Raw genomic sequence first — 21,014 nt, forward strand, 5'->3', positions numbered from 1 at the left:
AGACACCTGTTGAAGGGAGGAGAGAAAAATTAGTTAAAGAAATTATTTGAAAGAGACAACAATCTGAGATGGTGAGAACATTTTTTAATGGTTTTCAGATTTTTTTACTTCTCAGATTTTTAGGGTTTTATGCAAAATATCAAAACTGATACGTCAATAACTCATTGTTGCTGAACCCAGACACTCGTGTATCTTGCATATTGTTATTTACAGAAGACAGCAAACAAAAGGATTATCTTTGGAATGTAAAAATACATCAAGCTAGCAAGTACACTGAATATCAAAGGATGCAACCAACTAAACCAGTTACAAGTTATAAAGAATCAGCTCCTCAATACAGTGCACTGTCTTTATGAGCTTTATTGTTTTAAAACAATTAATTAATTCTGGGATTTCTATAATGACTTGAAAACCCATCTGTAGCAAAATGTGTTACTCTTATGGTTATATTTACACAGTTCTGGGACTTTGTATATTGTTTTGCAGAATGATCCTAAAACCCTTTCTGGCTTACTTTCAGAAAAAATTCCATTATCATCAGCCATTACCATATTTTTCTTATATAAATAAGATATACTTTAATTTTAAATGAATACATGAGTTCTTTTCAAAGTCTTTCATGCAATGTTATTGTAAAACTTGCTTTTACACAGCAAACCCCTTTTCATTTCAGTGTGACTTAACTCTTGTAAGACCTAAAACAGGCAATTTCACAAGCTCAGCACTTTGTTGAATTGGAGAACAGAGGAACATTTAGTTTCATGAACCAGAAACCATAATATTTTTTTTGCTAATTTGAAACCCTGAAGAAGTGAGTCATTGCTGAAGGTGAGTCAAAGAGTTAAGGGCAGAAGCAGGAGGTGACATCTTGAGATTGAAGTTGCCTTCTGTCATCACCAGAACATATCTCTGCCAGGCTTTGTACAGGCTTCTATATGTTTTCCTTCCCAATTTCTTTTTTCTCATATCAAGTTACATGCGCAGCATAATTATCAATACAACAAATTCATACTGGATTGTCAGATGCTCTGTAATTCCACAGTCTGCTGACAACAACCTGTAAACTCTTAACAATGCATTCCCTGAAAAAGTTATGAGTTTTACTGAGAGGAGATTAAATCGTAATTAACTTTTTGCTAACTGAAGTGAAGATGGAAAGACTGAACTAAGTATTCTTAGTAATCTTTGCCCTTTGTTACACTCTGTTCCAATCATCCTCAAAGGAATGTTTAAGAAAAAAAAAAAAAAAAAGCAGCTACTGCTGGATAGGGTCATGAAGAAGGGAAGTGAGACACCAGTGTCAATTGTTCCTCAAAATCTTGTGCTTCTAAAATTTCAATAGTAAATGTGTATAAAGAAGAATTTCTGGTTGTAAAGAAGAACTTTTGGTTGTAGCTAGAGGGTTAACAACTGAAGAAACATTTAAGTCTTCTGGATTTCCGTATTTTTTCCTTGAGGGTTTGAAGATTCTTAATGACATTTACTTAGCTTTTATATCAATATCCCTATTTTTTGAAAATTCTTCACCTGGCTGATAGTGTTTCTTTCTCTCAATACAGAGTTGTACTGAAGTTTGCTGGGGGTTAGGCTATAGCCCTTGGGACTGCAGGTTTAGCTTTCAGGTTTAGTGCCATAAATCTCTCCTTTGGTTATTGAATGTCTATTGAGGAAAACTTATGAAAATTTTCACATATAAAAAAAAAAATAAAAATCAAGAAATATCTGTCAGAATGTGCAATAGAGTACCTAGCAGTTAGTGGTAATATTCATATTTTGGGGTTAGAATGTAACAGCTTGTGATTATCTTAAAAAAACCCTGCGCAGTTCACATAGTTTAAAACAAATCAGGACAGAAGTAGTTTATTGATTTCTTAACAATACATAATTGCAGGCAACCACTGAACTATACATTCAGGATGAGTATCAATAATTCAATAGGTAAACAGTGCTAGTTAGCCACTTACAAATACAGCTACAAATTTCTAAGCATATTTCCATATCTAACCGCAAATAATTCTAATCACTCACATATTCATACAGTTATGTTTGGGCTACCAGCATGCCATCTTTTCTGTGGGACAGTGCAAGTTCCCTGAGCGCACACCCATCCTGTGAGAGGTGTGGGTGCTCCAGCTCTGTGTGTTCCCATGCTGCTTCTTACCATCTGCCCACCAGTAAAGTAAGGAACCTCTTCACAAGTTCCTACTCATGCCAAGATGTGGGTTCCTGCTTGCTGTGTTCTGCAGTTGCTGTCCTAGCTGTCTGCAGTCTTCTCCCAGAGCCCCACAGGGAGGCTGCAGCATCAGCCCTAGGCAGAGATTGTGATGCTTGTGGAATGACCACCAGCAGTGTCAAAACAGGGGCTGACTGCTGCTGTTTTCTCTCTGAGGTGTCACTAATTCTCAATTCTTTGCTTCTTTTATGGTTACTTTTCAGGCTGACTCCTTTGTTTCTAAAGTAGCTTTGTAATTACCCAGTTAGTGTTCAAACCAGCTGATGGTCATCTTCCTCTTAATAAGCCTTTTAGAAAGGTTGAAACATGTGATCATACTCATACTTAAAAACCTTAGATTGAACCTGTTATATAAGCAATTAGTCAGTCAAAGCAGCATAATTATTCAGCTATGCAAACAATTATTATTTTTAAATTCATGTGAAATTCAACAAGGTGGGATGAGCACTAAAGGAGTCTCATGAGCCCAATTCCTTCAAAGGCATACTGAGTATTTCATCTAAGGAACTCCTGGTCAATAGAGAACTCATTTGTTGTTTATAGTATTAGCTACACAGACATCAAGCATGTTCTGTTAAACCCTAATAAATCTTGGCACTGCAGTGGTTTGATCTTTCTAGAAACTGAATGGGTTATGCCTAAATGTCTACTTAGAGATAACATGACAGATTAAAAAAAATGTTGTTTAGATTGAAATTCTAGGTCCATATGCAAAATCTAAAATGAAGTATTATTTCACACACACACGAAAGTAGTATTGTGAGAAGACATAATCCTCATTTTTCTCCGCAAGCCTTTCTCAAATGCCTTTCCCAAGGCAGTTCAATGAAGTACTTCTAGGCACATTCTGCATCTGTCATTTATCTATTTGTTCACTGCCCGGTGTTCATTTACTGTTCCCAATGCTCACAACCATCTGGTTGTACTCTTGGCATTTAGCCATTTTTCTATTATTTTTGTCTTCCTGCTTACAGAAGTTCATTTGATACTTTCAGAGGTAGGGTCACAGTATTTTTACTTAGTGAAGGTCCTCTTATGGCCAAGATGGCTTCTTAGTATGTCACCATTAAATTTCTGTCTGGATGGGTTTGAGATTGTTTTGTACTTCTGTCTCTTGAAACAGATTATGATCAAGCTTGTGCTCAGTATTTTCATTCAAACTGATACAAGCACCATGTTCTGAAAGCCACTGCCATTAGTTTCAGAGTTTTGCAGTGACCAAAATGTGGTAGATACGTATGTAAATGTCTAGAGACTTGCAGAATAGGCAGCAATATCACATGTAGTAACTTCATTCTTTCTCTTGGTTCTGGCCAATACTGAAAAGATGAAATGCATGCAGGCTTATGTCACAGGTTTCTGGAAAAGCACATGGTGGATTCATGGAGGGATTAGTGGTGTCCAGAGAAAGGTGCCTTCTCTCCATTGCCAGTAGAAATAATTGCAAAATTAAAAATAAAGAAGGTAGAAATAAAGGTGTCTTCCAAGGTCATGAAGGATGTTAGCACTCTGAAGGGAGGAATAACATCTCAAAGAGGAAAAAAGTGTATGTTTCATTTTAATAACATGTTCTTGATAAGCAAACAAAACATAACAAGAAATACAATGGTCATGATTCAAGTGTGTGCAACCAGTTTTCTCAACAACCATAAAGTCTTACTTTGTATTTAAATGGAGTTTTTTAAACAATTAAACTCAGAAATCTGGTACCTAATCATGAGAACTTATGCTGGTTTTGTTCAGTTCACTTTATCTAATGCAATCTCTCCCACTTGATATAACAATAGGTACATCAAAATAAGAGGAAGAATTCTTTAGTACATACTCTCTGCCATGAAATTATTTTCAATCATCTGATGTAAAAGTTACAGAGTAAATTCTGTTCTCCAGTAAAATGAAGGAAAATGTTTGTCTTTTCATTTCATTATCATCCAAAGCGGCGAGTTATCCAGGAAGATTTTGTTGCTTACATTAATGCTTATTTATGTAATGATGATCTTGGTGACAAGTTTAGGATATTTCCTCAAGGAACAATTTGACAAAATTCTATTAGTAAAATCATTCATTTTAAATTTATCTTCTCTTAATTAAAGAAATTATTAATTAATTGACTGTAATCAATCTTCCACATTAGTACTCAGTTCTATTTCAAAAATATCTCAAAGAAGGGAAATTTTTTACTACACGCGCTTAATGAGTTACTTGTTCCATTAATATATGATATGGGGTCCCTATAGAAATCAAAATAGACTGAAATGCAGACTATTCAAAATGATGTTACCTATACTGTTTTAAATTTCTATGCTGCAGCTTCTTATAGAACCATAAAAATGTTTATATTGTAATTCATGTTACTGAAGAAAAAAAGAACAACAACAAAAAGCTACAGGATTCTGAAAGGCCTCTAAAGTATCTATGGTTTATAAAACATTACGGCATAAATTTATGACTACAATTCAGTTAGTTTCATGAGAGAAGACATAAAAAAGGAAGAATAACTGGCATTTCAGGTTCCCTCTTTATTCTTCTGAGATATCTATTCTGGAAGAAGTTTAAGAGTATTCTCTTATTAGTTGGCAGGCTCCACTAAGACGAAGGTCAGTGTATGGAGTCATTTACTAAGTTAGTAGGTAAATAAGAGAATATGTGTGTCTCAATTTCTATTTTGAAATTTCAAGGGCAGTTATGATGTCTTGAAAGGTAACCATTGACAGTGCACTTGCATTATGTAATACAGCCAATAGAACATGAGGCTAAATAAGTACTGTGACCAAAATAAGCAATAGTTCTCTGAAGCTTCTATTGGAAAGAATGCAACCTACAGAACAGCTTTACCTGGAGGATGAACAACTTGAGAGGGAAATTGCTGGCTGACAGCTGAGAATGGAAAAAAGTCTTCAGGTAAAAATCAACACCTTTGATTTTGCTGTAATATTATACAAATACTGCAATGTGATGTTTACATATATAAATATATAAATATATATATATTACTATTCTTATTCCTAAATCTTCTCTATATGTGAAATCTTTGTATAAATGAGCAAGTGATGGACACTGTTCTTCTGAAATTTTCAAACTGACTAGTATACTCAGCAATTAACATGAACTGTTAGATGTTCTATTACTATGGACTGAGATTTCATCCTTATGATGGGACCAGTCTGGGGACTAGCAGCCACAAATTTGGAAAAGAATTTCTTTGGGCAACCAGAAAAGAATGTTTAGAACACACTTGTGAATTCACTATAAGGCATGCATTCATCACAAGCACACTGCTAGAAACTTTCTGTGCCTTAATATGGAATCATATTATTTCAGTTGACAGAGAGAGGGCTTGCAAAAGATTTGTCATTTTATGTTCATGGTTAAATTAAAAAAGCTGATTCTACTCATATTGAAGCTAACAGCAAAATTCCTTCTCATTTCAATGACAGCTGGATTGGCCTATAAATGTTCCTTTGTTATGCTTATTCTGCTGTGCATAGTATGTTTTCCTTTAACAACATTCTGTAATTAACAACAATTTGACATACTGAAAGATCCCACTGTTTCATACTTGTTATTGCTGCACAAAGCTGAATTGCAGGTTTCGTTGATTGATAGACAGAAATTGGAAAGTGAAATGTGCTCTCTTTCCCACAAAATAGCTCTTTCAGTATAACCTTATGATGCTCATACTAAATAAGAACTTGCTGATTATAAACTCATACGATTACCATGCTGAAGACTTTTTACTATGCATACACAAGAGTATCCAGAATTTGATGAAACTGGCAAATTCTGACTTAACTATGCATTGAAGAAAAAACTTAGCATCCCTTCACCTAAGCTTGATCATTTGTTCTCATTACATGATTTTTCTAAGTGGCAAATTAAATCCTTTCTTGGGATAACTTTTATCTACCTAGCAGGTGAGATTGCCATTTTTCCACTCACAATTATTTGGACAATTAGTAATTTAAAAAAATAAATTTCATATATTTGTATTTCATTTAAGATCTTTAAGAGTACGAGATATTGCTTTCAAAGCATTGACCTTTTTTGCAGAATGTGCTCGAGAGTGTTAAAAGGAACTGATAGACAAGGATATATTAATGTAAATTTTCCATCTGTTTTGAAATATATTTTGCTGTATTTAATTCAAAAGGGTATCCAATACAATTTTCTTTCATAATATATTTGCTTGCAGAACAAGTAAGTACATGACATTCATCCACTCATATTTCATAGAATCATAGAATCATAGAATAGTTAGGGTTGGAAAGGACCTTAAGATCATCTAGTTCCAACCCCCCTTCCAACACCACACACTAAACCATGTCACCAAAGACTCTGTCCAACCTGGCCTTGGACACTGCCAGGGATGGAGCATTCACAACTTCCTTGGGCGACTTGTTCCAGTCCCCCACCACACTCACAGTAAATCTTTGCTTTCTCCCACCAATACAATTCAAATTTTCCCACTGGTAAAAGTGTTGCCTTGTTCCTGCACGCAGCAGTTAGAATACTCACCTTGGACACAGAAGACACAGGTAAATGTCTGCCTTATTCAACCGGAAGATTTAATCTGTTCATTTTATATAGTAATAATGCCTGTGACCCCACAGCTCAAAAGTAAATGCTTTAATATTTTATGTTATTCTACCTTTCAAAAATAACTAAATACTACCTCTTTAAACACATCTACGGCTACTTTGATGTTAAAATGTTTTAGAGAAGTTGGGTGCTTGTGTGCTTTTAATCTTACATGAACAAAGGCTTGAATATAACATACATATTTTGAAACATCAGCTATTTGGTTAGATTAATTCATATAGGTTAAAATTAGATTAGACATCAATGGTCAAGCAATCCCTTTTTCTATATATCTCTTCCACACAAGTTCTTGAACCCGTTATCCAGTTTTAAAAACTGGATAACATAAAGATTGATAAGTACTAATGTATTTTACAAGAATACTAGCGAATAGAAGAAATTTTTATGAGTATGCAGAATGTGAAAAAAAATTGCACTGTAAATTTGCTCATCCCAGGATTTCGCCTTAATTGATATAAATTGGGACCCAACACTAATAACATCCCTTACCTCTTCAGCCACACTTTTCCATACTGTCTTTTTAATCAGGCCTAGTACTCTTTCAATTATCAGTGGAAACAATTCACAATATTATCTGGCTAAAACATATCACTTATTTTTAAAGCCTCTTTCTAAGGGCCAATATGGTCAATGTGAAGTCACATATATGCTGTTGATGGAACAGGACAGAGAGGGAATAAGTAAGGTGGTCTGACATCAGAATGCAAACCCCAGTGACTGACTGGATTTAAAGCAGTTTCTGTTGTTCAGCTTCACCATGAAACACCAGAGACTTCACCCAGATAATAGACATCAATTATGTGGAAACCTCCACCTCAAACACAGAAAGTCCAATAGCTAATAAGCCAAATTTTAGGTAGTTCCCTCCTTCCGGAACAGAAATCATTGAAAAATGACTTCTTTGTTCCAGAGGGAAAAAATGTCCTAATTGTATCAGAAGACTAATTTTCTATTGCACAGTAAAGTATGACAGTGAAAAGCTCTGGGTTTGGAAATGAACCTCTAATCTCTTTAAGTTTAAGCCTCACAGATAAGATAAGAACTTGGGAAAATACCAAGAATGCTAAGTCAATCTATAATATTGATTCAGGCTGCAGCTCAATAAAGCAAGTCAGTCAGATTAAGTACATGCTTCAACTTATTTCGGTACATTTTAGTCTAATAAAGTCTCCCTCAAGCTTCTGTTTGGATCTGTAGAGGTGTCAACGGTTTGTTTCTGCAGACCAAACTGCAACTGTATGGCCACAGAACTCTGCATCGTTCTTTCTGTCAAAATGCTAATGACACTAAAATTAAGCCTTTTTCTCCTGAGACGTTAACTTTCAACAACTCTCAAACAATGAGAAAGCCTTCATCTTGCACCATTTTTAGAATCACAAGGATAATTTACCATATCTAGTTCATATATTTGTCTTTTTGTGTCTTGTTTCTCACATGCTCTTTTCATCTACCTTCTGTTTACGGTTGTCTTCTCTGGCAGAGCAGACAGTGCTTGGATATTTTGTATAAATATTTAAGAACTCTAAGACATGAATTCTGTAGGAAACAATACATAGCCTTTATAATTTCAGAGACATTGGTATATATAGTTCATGTTTATGGCTAAAGTGCAAAGCTCAGCCACTTATCTTTGAGGAGTTTTGTGAAAATATTAAGATTTAGGTAACTACAGGTCAGTCAGCTTGACTTTGATAACTCAGAAGGTCATGGAGCAGATCCTCTTCAAAGCTGTTTCCAAACATACGAAGAAGGAGGAAATGATTAGGAGTAGTCACTATGGACTTATGAAGGGAAAATCATGCATCCTGATAGCCTCCTACAATGAAATTACTAGCTTGGTGGACAAGGGAAGGGCAGTAGATGTTGTTCATCTTGAATTTCACAAGATTTTTGATGTTGAATCTCATGAATTTTTCACAGACAAACTGATGAGGTATGAACTGGATAAAGGTATACAGAGGTGGACTGAAAACTGGTTGAACTGCCAAGTTCAAGTATTTCTGACCAGTGCACAACCAGATGCCAGCTGGAGTCCAGTCACTAGTGGAGTGCCCCAGGGGACTATACTGGGGCTTATACTGTTCAACACATTCATTCCTGACCTAGACAATGGGACAGAATGCATCCTCAACAAATAATACAAAACTGGGGAGTGGGTAATACACCATATAGATGTGCTATTATTCAGAGGGACCTCAACAGGCTAGAGAAATGGGGTGACAGGAACTTCATCACAAGGAATTGCCAAGTCCTGCACCTGAAGAAGAACAACCCCAGGTACTTAAACATGCTGGGGGATAGCCAGCTGGAAAGAAGCTTGGCAGAAAAGGGTCTGGGGGTCCTGGTAGACAAGTTGAACACAAGGCAGCAATACGGCCTTGTGGACTTGTGGCAAAGGAGGCAAACAGCATCCTGGGCTGTATTAGGAAAACCATAACCAGCAGGACAAGGGAGGAGATCCTTCTTTTCAACTTGGGCCTAGCAAGACACATCTGGTGGTAGTGTTGGGTTCAGTTCTAAGCTCCCCAGTAGTAAAAACCCCAAAACATGGGCATATATGGCCCCGTAAGCCCAACGCGAGGCCACTAAGATGATTAAGAGGCTGGAGCGTCTTTCATATGAGGAGAGGCTGAGAAAACTGGGACGGTTTCATATTGAGAAGACAAAGCTCTGGGGGGGCATATGATCTCTGTGTATGTCATAAAATCATAGAACATCTCAAGCTGGAAGGGACCCGTAAGGGTCACCAAGTCCAACTTTCTGATCCTCACAGGACTACCTAAACCTAATCCATATGATTAAGAGTGTCATCCAGATGCTCCTTGAACTCTGACAGGCCTGGTGCCATGACCACTTCCCTGGGGAGCCTGTTCCAGTGACCGAGTACCCTTTTCAGGAAGAAATAAAAGTTCTTCCTAATGTCCAGTCTGAACTTCCACTGGTGTAATTACATTCTATTTCTTCATGTCCTATTACTGGTCACCAGAGAGAGGAGAATGGCACTGTGAGGGTAGTTGGACACTGAAACAGGCTAACCAGAGAGGCTGTAGAGACTCCACTCTTGGCGATATTAAAAGACTGACTAGTCATGGACCTGGACAACCTGCTTTAGCTGACCCTGCTTTGATCAAAAGAGTCTGACTAGATGGTTGTTAGAGATCCCTTCCAACCCTTATGATTCTGTGATTCTGATCTACAGGTCATTGTTACATATTCATTTTGAACAAATAGCAGATTTCGAGAAAATTCACCCAGCTTTCACTATTTCTTTTGTGCTAAATAGCAAGTTACATATGAATCTAGATTTGACTCTGATACTGAGAAATTTAATGGAGGACCAAAAGCATGACTGTTCTGAGGCAGACCAAAGGTCCACCTCACTTACTGACTGCTACCTGACAGTGAGCAGAATCAGATGCTAAGCAGAAAAGTACAGGAACAGTCAAGCCTACAGTAACACTCCCCTTGGTATACTGCTTCACACCAATTTGCTATATTCTCTTTTTCTTGACATCTAAAGCCCTTTTATAGATGCTAGATATGATTTTGAAGCCCACAGATAGAAGCATACAGATAAAAAAGAGATTGGAAAGAAGTGAGGTGTAAGGAGGGTATAACACTCTGCTGAATTCCTCCCTTGCAGCATCAAAGAACTAAGATGACATATGCTTTGAAACAGTGATAATTCAAACTATTGCATGCTACGTTCTTTGATGATGGTTTTCCGTCATCTGACCTGCACAGCTGTGGAATAGTTTACCAAGCCTCGGGTGAGTATCCTAGCGAGTCAGTCTCTGCATGAGAAAGGTGTTCCTTTTCTTTTGGATGCTGGAGTTTGGAAGTACCACTTCTTCCAAAGACCATTGTCTTTTACTCCCTACCTGCATGATAAGTCTACATTTTTTAAATGGAAGAATGATTTCATTATATGATACCAGATTTGGGGAGTTCAGATACGAATTTTAAATGCTTATGGTATAATGCAATTCTAATTCAGTAGCCCCAAATTTGTGCTTTCTGACTTTTCCACTTACTTCCAGAAGCTTTATTCTACAGTGACCACTTCACACGCAAGTTTTCCTCTTTGTAGATGAAAGTCTACAGGGAAAAAAAAAAAAGCAGGAAAAGGGCCTGTTATTTTCTAGCAACAATCAGATTTTATACAAATGTATAATATACTCCAGTTACTATAAAAGAAACTGCGTACTTAGGACCAGAATGCTTCCCATCAGTTCCAGTTACACCTTGAGGGAAAAGAGAAGCAAAACTCGAAGAGAAATCTTTAAGCCTTGCTGTCATAGATCACAAAACTTTCTACCAGTTAAATGATTTATTTTGCATAATTTAAGGAAATAGGATTGAAGCTAATTGATAAGCATAGATTCCATTTCTATATGCAGCAATACCATATTGCACTGTCTTCAGTAATCTCAGCCCTGAATCAGTGTTGATCGCTGAAAATTATTAAAGCTAGGCAGGCTGCTGGGTGCAGTTTTTCTCACTGTCACGAGAGATGTTAATCCTTTTTCTGAAGGCAAAATGGCAATGCTTAGGAATATAGCTGTTTATGTGGAATCAGGATGAATGCAGGAAAACTTAGGCATAAAGCCCAAGACACACACTTATGATTTTGTATCATACTCACAAGACACTGTGAGTGGTTTTTCACTGGTTTTATACCAACATGCACCCACTTCTCCTTTCCTTGTAGATGACATCTAAAAGGATTATTTATAGAGAGCAAATATGTTTATGAGGAAGTTATCAGAAGTGTTTCCTGCCATATGGGAGTAGCTTATTGGGTCTGCCGTACATCATTAACACCTTCATAAAGTTGCTTGTATGCAATCAATTATGTAATTGCAAATTGGCATTGAAAAGATTGATATCACAAAGCAAAGCAGCATCTTCATTTATTCTTAGATAATGCAATAAAAATGACACATTTCTAGACTTAAGGATTTTTTTTCCTAACATAAATCTTTTCAGTAAAAATATTTTCCAAAAACCCTTTTAATATAAAAATGCTAAAATATATGCCAATGAATTAATATTCCCTATGAAAGAGTGCATACTGTTATTATTATTAAAAGTTCTGAAAACTTCTACATCACTGCTGTTACCAGATTTTTCTGCAAGCTGACTTCTTCTCCATCTTACTGAGGGATAGCATAGATGTTAACAAGTAAATGGAATTATTTCTGAGTAGAATCACAAATCTCATGGCAATCTGTCCTTAACATGATATATAAATGCCTCGGGCATTACACTTCTGCTACCCTGAGGCACTGATACTCATTTTACTATAGCACTGTTAGTAAGACAAAGCTATGCGGTATCCTTCCACAATGTGATCCTTTAATGTCTGGCTTTAAGAGCCTTCAGCATGCCAGATTTTCACTAAAACACTTGGCGGCTCAGAAACATTAGAATAGTTTGAGTTGCAAGCAAAGGATGGAGATGTGAAAGAAAGTACAATTCCTTTCTCCTCTGTACACATTGTGAGACATCCTTGCAAAATATAAACTTTTTTTTTCTTCATAGGAAAAGCCATGTTCCTGTTAAACTCAAATTGTTACTCTGTCAGGGCAGTCTCTTCCACTCCTCTCAGCAGAAACTCCAGAAAGAAGAGAATATACAAACAGAAGGAAAAGCATTACACTCAGTTTTCTTTCTGATCATGAAAGTGATAATGAGTTCCATGCATTATGGTTTAATAAGACCCAAATACTGAAAATATATACGCAGTCTGTTATTTATTCTGGATTTTAAACTCCCACTTCCAGATAACCTCAAGAAAAAGTAATATAACTGCAGCATAAAAAATAAGATAAAAAAAGTCCCGTGTACAGATAAAGACAGTGACATCACTTACCAATTACCATTATGGGTAAAATAGTCTTGACTTCAGAAAAATTAATTTAGTTAATTGGCCGTTAAAATATGTTTGAGTAGTGAGAATCAAACCCCAAAAATGAAAACACTTCCCCTCCTTTTCCCAGACTCAGCTTCAGTCCTTCATTCCTGACTCCTCTACCTGCCCGTGCTCCAAGCAGCACAGGGGGATGGGGACTGGTGGGCTGTAGTCTGTTCATAACAACTTGTCTCCGTCACACCTTCCTCCTCGAACTTCTCCCTGCTCCACTGTGGGTCCTCTCCAGGGGCTGTGGACCTTTAGGGAATATCTACCTCCTCCAGCCTGGGGCCTTCCCAGGGGCTGCAGGGAAACCCACACCCCACCGGGGTCCCTCCCGGTGCCGCAGGGGCATCTCTGCCGGACGCCCGGAGCCCCTCCTGCCCTCCTCCCGCTCTGCCCTCGGGGTTCGCAGGGCTGTTTCTCACCCAGCTCCCCTCAGCCCTGGCTGCCAGGCAGCGTTTTGCTCTTCCTTACCCAGGCTTTCCCCGAGGCGCCCGCCCGTGGCTGAGGGGCTCAGCTCTGCCCTGCGCTGGGGCCGGCGGGGCCGGCTGCGACCGGCTGTGTCCGGCACCGGCGGCGCCGGCCGCTCCGCACAGGGGACGCCCGGGCAGCCCCCTCACTACCGAGATCTTGACACTTACACGCAAGAAACACCATTTAGCCTCACAAAGATTCGCGATTATGTGTCATTTTACCCCTGTAATTTTGCTCGCTGAGAGCATAGCTGTGAGTATGCACAGTGCGGGATCAAGCATGCATGTTTTTTTCCCATATTCCTGAGCTAGTTTAGCTGTATGTTGAATCCTAGACATACTGAGCCTGATCCTACTTGTTGCCATTAACTGTTTGACAGAGTGGTGATATATTGCACTAGGTGGTTTTTTTTTTTTTTTTTTTTTTTTCCATGGCTGTAGTGGCTGTAATTAGTAGCAATATACCATTTACAGCAATATACTTTTTTGGATGCCAGTTCAAGGAACAGAACCTGAATCAGCTTGTAGCACATAGAGAATAGTTAGCTCCACCCAGTCTTTGCTGTCAGTCATCAACTGCCCACTTGGAATTTCCTTTGTGTTAAGCTCAGAATTCGCAATGGAAGAACAATGGATGAAGGAGACCTGTTGCATCAAGTCCTAGGTCTAGCAACCTCAGATGTGGATAGAGGGGCAGGATGTAAAACTAGGCATCTGTCTGTTTCCTTTTAACTGTTTAGCAGGATCACAGGAAAACAAGAATGGTGAACAGGACTGTGCCTGGGTTTAGCTAACTTATAGCAGTTGAGAATGATTTTTACTCATCATCACTGATTGCTACTCTGCATTGAGACACATGTCCTTTCTGACTCAGCCTTACTTTCTTAGTCTGTCACTTACTGTAGTTATATCTTCAGATGAGGATTGTTTTGCTGGCTAATCCCCTAGACTGAAGGAGGATCATGCCTTTTATTATGTCCACTGCTGTCACATTCAATGTACTAAAAATTGTACACAGACAGACACCCCATAGCTCAGAGGGCTTAATCCTCAAAAATACTTTCATTCTTTTTATTAATTTATGGTGCAGAGCATAGGGCCCTTAGAGTCTTTATTAATCTAGATGCGTGTAGGAGAATTACACAAAGAATTAAATAAATGCACTAAAGAAACTTCAGCCTATAGCACAAAAGTCCCATCTTTCTATTCTACTTTTGAAAGCTACTAAAGTAAAATTGTGAAATGAAGTCAGTAGGGAAAAACTCTGTGGCTTCTAGTTTAAACTGTTGTTTTTTCGTTGTGAGTTAACAATTTACGGATAATTAAAATACAGTTAAGTTCCTTTTTTATGCCAATAGAAATGCTGTACCACATATTGTTTTCTGACATACGTAATCAGGAATATGGCTGCAAACCTGCTACCTTCAATGGACTTTACAGGAGCTGATTGGAACTTACAGGGCATGTCTGTTGGTGAAGGAGTAAATACAGAAATGGAGTTGTTCTCTTTTAGCTGTGTCGACTCTCTGCGAAAAGCGGGGTTAAAAATTGTGTAGATGTATTTTTGCTTCTGAAATCAGCAAACAGTTCTAAGTAGATACATGAGGTTTAGCTCTTGGTTAAGACAGTGCTGGTTTAACAGCATTCTTTCTGAATAGGATAGCAGTTTAAACCAGAGAAGGTTAAAAAAAAAGGCATAAGGTAAGAATGTTTAAGATTAATTTAATGTCTATCTACTGTTTTGTTAAATCTAGAATGTTCTTTTAATTGCAATATTACAGTTTATTTCCTTACATTTTATTTTAATTCTTTCCTATTGGTAATCAAATGTGCATGGCACTTAATTCTAAAGACAGACAAATTGCATACATATTAGAATCATAGAATCATAGAATAGTAAGGGTTGGAAAGGACCTTAAGATCATCTAGTTCCAAACCCCCTGCCATGGGCAGGGACACCTCGCACTAAACCATGTCACCTAAGGCTCCATCCAACCTGGCCTTGAACACTGACAGGGATGAAGCATTCACAACCACCCTCACTGTAAAGAACTTCTTCCTTATATCTAATCTAAACTTTCCCTGTTTAAGTTTGAACCCATTACCCCTTGTCCTACCACTACAGTCCCTAAGGAAGAGTCCCTCCCCAGCATCCTTGTAGACCCCCTTCAGATACTGGAAGGCTGCTATGAGGTCTCCACGTAGCCTTCTCTTCTCCAGGCTGAACATCCCCAACTCTCTCAGCCTGTCTTCTTACGGGAGGTGCTCCAGCCCCCTGATCATCCTTGTGGCCCTCCTCTGGATTTGCTCCAACAGCTCCATGTCCTTTTTATGTTGAGGACACCAGAACTGTATACAGCACTCCAAGTGAGGTCTCACAAGAGCAGAGTAGAGGGGCAGGATCACCTCCTTTGACCTGCTGGTCATGCTTCTTTTGATGCAGCCCAGGATACGGTTGGCTTTCTGGGCTGCAAGCGCACACTGCCAGCTCATGTTAAGCTTCTCATCATCCAACACCCCCAAGTCCTTCTCCGCGCAGCTGCTCTGAATCTCTTCTCCACCCAACCTGTAGCAGTGCCTGGGATTGCCCCAACCCAGGTGTAGGACCTTTCACTTGACTTGGTTAAACTTCATAAGGTTGGCATTGGCCCACCTCACAAGCGTGTCAAGGTCCCTCTGAATGGCATCCCTTCCCTCCAGCGTATCAACCGAACCACACAGCTTGGTGTCATTGGCAGAGTTGCTGAGGGCGCACTCAATCCCACTGTCCATGTCGCCGACAAAGATGTTGAACAGGACTGGTCCCAAAACCTATCCCTGAGGGACACCACTCGTTACAGGTTTCCAAGTGGACATTGGGCCATTTACCGCAACTCTTTGTGTGCAGCCATCCAGCCAGTTCTTTATCCACTGAGTGGTCCATCTATCAAATTGATGTCTCTCCAATTTAGAGACAAGGACGTCGTGCGGGACAGTGTCGAACGCTTTGCACAAGTCCAGGTAGATGACGTCAACTGCTCTGCCCCTGTCCATCAGTTCCGTGGCTCCATCATAGAAGGCCACCAAATTGGTCAGGCAGGATTTCCCCTTAGTGAAGCCATGTTGGCTGTCACCAACCACCTCGTTGTTTTTCATGTGCCTTAGCATGTTTTCCAGGAGAAACTGTTCCAAGATTTTGCCAGGCACAGAGGTGAGGCTGACTGGTCTGTAGTTCCCTGGGTCTTCCGCATTCCCCTTCTTGAAAATGGGGGTTATATTACCCTTCTTCCAGTCATCAGGAACTTCACCTGACTGCCAGGATTTTTCAAATATGATGGACAGTGGTTTAGCAACTTCATTCGCCAGCTCCTTCAGGCAGCTTATTAAAAACATTGTATTTATAAGACACAAAGCAAATAAATTAATTATACATATTTAAATTAATTATATCTATAATTTTCTATAAATTTTAAACTATGAAGATGTATGGATTTGTGCTTAGAGAATGAAACATAAACATATTGTGGGAAAATGGCTGGGGGGAGTTTTCTCTAATTATCCCCAAAGTTCTAACATTGAGAAAATTTTAGGGTAAAATACAGCTGCTACTTCCATACTTCCACACTTCCACCCTGCTTCACCCAGGTTGAAGTATGGTTGGCATGCGCAGAGTCTACCCTGCAACACTTCCCGAGGCAACACAACCTGCAGTCTTAGCACATGCTAAGAGGAACTTAATGGACCAAGCTCCCAGGAATGGGAACCTGAAGGTGCCATGTACTGTTAAACCTCATAGCAGCTGTCAGACAAGGAACATAAGGAAATATGTAAATGTTGAGCTGATAATTATGGCAAAGTTTCTTTCCCCAGATGAACTTTGCTCATTATAATCTCATTGTAATACCAAAGCACACATCTATCTCAATTATACCTGCATCCAAGGTACAACCATCCCTCACTGAGCTCATACTTTACATTTTTATTAATTGTAAAAAACAAAGCAAGAGAATTTTACACCAATAAGTAGCAGAAGTATGTATGACTAGACTCACTCAGCCCTAGCTAGAAGTAAAGAAGTAATACAAAATTGAATTAGGAACGGCAAAAGCTAGGGAAGACTCCATCGTAATTACTGGGATGGGTTGATGGGCCAAACCTGTCTTCTCCCTCATAGGATGCCTATTGGGTAAGAACTATATATGCACTTAATGATAAATTCCAGCTGGCTTTTGTGCATATTATTTCAGTCTTTTCTTGCAGTTAGTGTACTATCAACAGCAATCTTGGAACCTTAATCTGTCACAAATTTGTATAATAAAAATTCTCAGCTGAGTTCTGTTTTGTGTGAGTTTCTGGAAACTTGAATAATTCACTTGACTGGTGAATCTGTTACTGTGAATCCCTGAATAGGACAGTCTTATCACCTTCCAATATTCTTTGCTGTCTCTGTAGTGACAACAGTCCTGTAGAGGGCTCTGAGTCTACTTGGGCTCAAGGGGTATTGACAGAACCATCAAACATAAAGGTCTGTGGGAAACCTCCCCCTTAACGTGGCATGTATTTATTTCTAAATAAACAGAAAAGTATTTTAATCATGTCATTTGAAGGTTTATTTTTTTATTTGAATCTTAGTGTTCCTTGAGTTCTCAGCACGTTAATTTATTTATTTCAATCTAATAATTTTTTCTGCATTAATTAAAACTTTGACCCTATACACAGAAAAGAATAACCTTATCTACAGTAGTAGCTGAAGTTAATTTAGTTGGACTACTTGCAATGATAATTACCCAGTAGTCAATGATTTAAAAAATGCAAAGTTTTTTAAAATTGTTTTTTTAAAAAACCATTAATATATAAATTGGAAAATAATTTCTAAGCATTCATAACTACATAAGAATGATCAGAATTTGGCACATGATTTATGGATAGTTATGAACATATCAAATTCTACATTTAATTGTATTTGCAAATATTTGTTTCTGAAAATAAAAAGATTGAAATAACTTAGAAACAAAGGTAAAATCATTAATTCTTTCACAAATACGCTTTGAATTATTTAGATGGCATATGAAACAGCAAACCAAAAGGAAGAAAAAAAAACCCAAACCAAAACCAACACCATAGATATTAAAATGTAAAATGTATTTACTTATTTTTCACAGAAGCTTAGGATAACTTATGCTGTAGGTGACGAAAGCCTCATTGGAGCAGAGGTTACCATATCCTTCTCTTCCACATACTCAGTCAGGGTATGCTATGTAGCAATTCCTTAAGTAAACTGAAGATTGCTCTCTAGAAGACTCCAGTCTAAGTTATATTGCTTAGCTTCCCAGATCCTTCCTCTAAATTCTGAACTCAATCAGTTCATGGTTATGAAGTCCCTATTTGCGAGCACTAGGACAAGTAAAGCATTCTAAGCAGTTGACTCCTCTAGCACTTGTCTTGTGAAATCATCACCAGCATAATCTAGGAACCTCATGAACTGCTTGCACAGTGCTGTGTTTTCTTCTTGGAAAATGACTACATGTTTGAAAATCTCAGTAAGAATTAGGTGTTTGAGATCATGAGACTTCTAATAACTGCGTACAAAAAGCCTCATTCACTCCCTCCTCTTGTGGAGGTCTGTGATGGATCATCACCACAACACTTCACTGCTACTTACCATCTGATCTTGACTCACAAACTCTCAGATACCATGTTTCACAATGGGCCACTTCACAACCGAGGAGCTTCTTTACTCTCCTTCTTATAATTCCCTACCTGTCCTTCCTGATAATCCTGCAATGTTTATTTTGTTCCATGTCCTTAAAGTGAAACTGATTATGTTTTGAAGTGCAGATTCTGACAGCAGCTTAATGAAACAGAACATAAAAAATCAGTTCTTGATGAGTTAATGTCCTGTTATTCATGCAAATAATGTACCTATAGTTATTAAAACTTGCAAATTTACTCATGTCAGTATCTGATATGTGTTTTGGAGGTTCTTTTTCTTTATTTTTGAGACAGTAATATCTAATCAATTGCTTGGACTAACCTCTATGCCAGCAAAATGGTAGACCTTAGCAAAAAACATCTTTTGCTTTGGTTTCTTCATATTTCTGAGAAATTCCCTTTCTTTTTATTGTTTGTGTTTCCTCTCCTTGTAGACTGCAGTAATATATCATTTTAATAGTTGCTTGTGCTAATATCCTAATAACATAAATGTAACTCATTTACTAAATCTCCATAAGCAATGGCAGAACAGAATATAACCATGGAAACACCCAAGATCTCCCTCCGTTATACTTAAAAGCAATACATATTTCCTTGCCCATTTAGCTTTTCTCAGTATTCTCTTGTGTCATTTCAGTTTTCTTTGCTTGCATATGCAGCTTTTGCTTTACTTATTAAACTCTTTATCTCAACCCATGAGTTTTCTCACTTCTACTCTTCCAGTTCTCTCCCCCATGCCACAGTGGGAGGACTGAGCAGGTCGTCATGTCTGGCTCAGCTGTTTATTGGGTTAAACCTCAACAAAGGTTCATGCAATTTGCATGCATAGTCAATATTAATGCTCATCAGGCCTAAACAAAGCTAGTTTTCTGCTGTTCCTTTTGGTCTGAAGCCATCTTAAATCCTGTCCAGTGTCAAATTAACCAAATGAGGTATTTTGTGTACTAGCCTGGAAAGAGGAGAGAAAAAAAATCCAGTATGAGTATCACTAGGGATACTATCAGGTGCTCTATTACTTGGCTTTAATAAATGCAAAGCAGAAGATGGAAAAAAACTTTCTGTCATTGTTTTTTTTCTGAGAAACAGAGCAGTTTTGATTGAGCAATTTTCATGGAAAACTGGAAACTCACAAAAAGGAACAAAAAACTTCCACAGCAAAACATTAAAACAAGGTTTTGTAAAAATAAATTATTTCATTATCAACACTTTCCTGCTTAAATAATGAGAACCCTAAATCCTTCTAAGTTAAATAAGTAAGTAAATATGTAAATAAAAAGCAAAAGAACCCTAATGACCCTGAGTACACTTTTACTGCAAAGTACCTATCTTTTTTAAGAGATAAAAGCTATCTTGAACCCTTTTAAGTAAAATACTTCAGGAAATTGCTTTTGAATTGCTATGATAGGTGTTATAAATAAAACAATTTCTTCAGCAACGGCACTTTCACTCTGTGAAATGGCATATGTAAGAGGTACTTGCCTGACAACACTATGGTAAATAAACTGGTCCAGTTAACAGCATGGGGCACCTCTAGGGTTAATTGAAAATCATTAGTTTATTTACTGGGTTGTTTTTAAGTATTTGCAAGTGTATGCTGTATTAATGATAGATTTCTCTAAGTGATACTGTAAATAACTGGTAATAGATTTTCTGGGTCTTTTGTTGTTGTTTTTGTATTTCTGGAAGGCAAGATGTTGGCATGGGGACTCTGCTTTTAATTGCTAGGCTCCCTAAAGATTCTGTACAACTGTTATGTTTTGCACAGCTGTTGTAATAGGGAATGCAGTAAAACAAGTCATTATTAAAAGTTTTTGCATGGAATAATAAGTGAATGCCACAAAAACTTGTGTTTGCATGTGCATGGGAACAGACTCATACACAAGTACAGATGTAACAATAAGGAAGTTTAGTTAGCAAATAACTTTAGAAAAGACATATACATAAATATGACATTCTTTCATTCAATGTGATAAACCATATGCACATAGTATGCACACATAGAAAAAGTCTAAAATGCCAACAGGCATTACACTTGAAATTTTGAGATTTTTTTCACAAGACATACAGGTATAAATATGCAGCAACATGGGGAGATCTGATC

The 21,014-nt window shown here is 37.9% G+C and overlaps 1 long non-coding RNA gene across 1 annotated transcript; it reads right to left on the reverse strand.

Annotated features, from left to right (window-relative positions):
- Positions 1-1,844: 1,844 nt before the first annotated feature.
- LOC115609984 lies at positions 1,845-13,341 on the reverse strand. The gene is made up of 3 exons (XR_003992067.1): positions 13,224-13,341; positions 10,867-10,930; positions 1,845-3,761 (listed from the first exon to the last, which is right to left on the reverse strand). It is a non-coding gene; the product is annotated as an uncharacterized LOC115609984 (long non-coding RNA).
- Positions 13,342-21,014: the final 7,673 nt, after the last annotated feature.

This window comes from Strigops habroptila, chromosome 1 (genome assembly GCF_004027225.2).
Source record: "Strigops habroptila isolate Jane chromosome 1, bStrHab1.2.pri, whole genome shotgun sequence".
Taxonomy (NCBI): Eukaryota; Metazoa; Chordata; class Aves; order Psittaciformes; family Psittacidae; genus Strigops; species Strigops habroptila.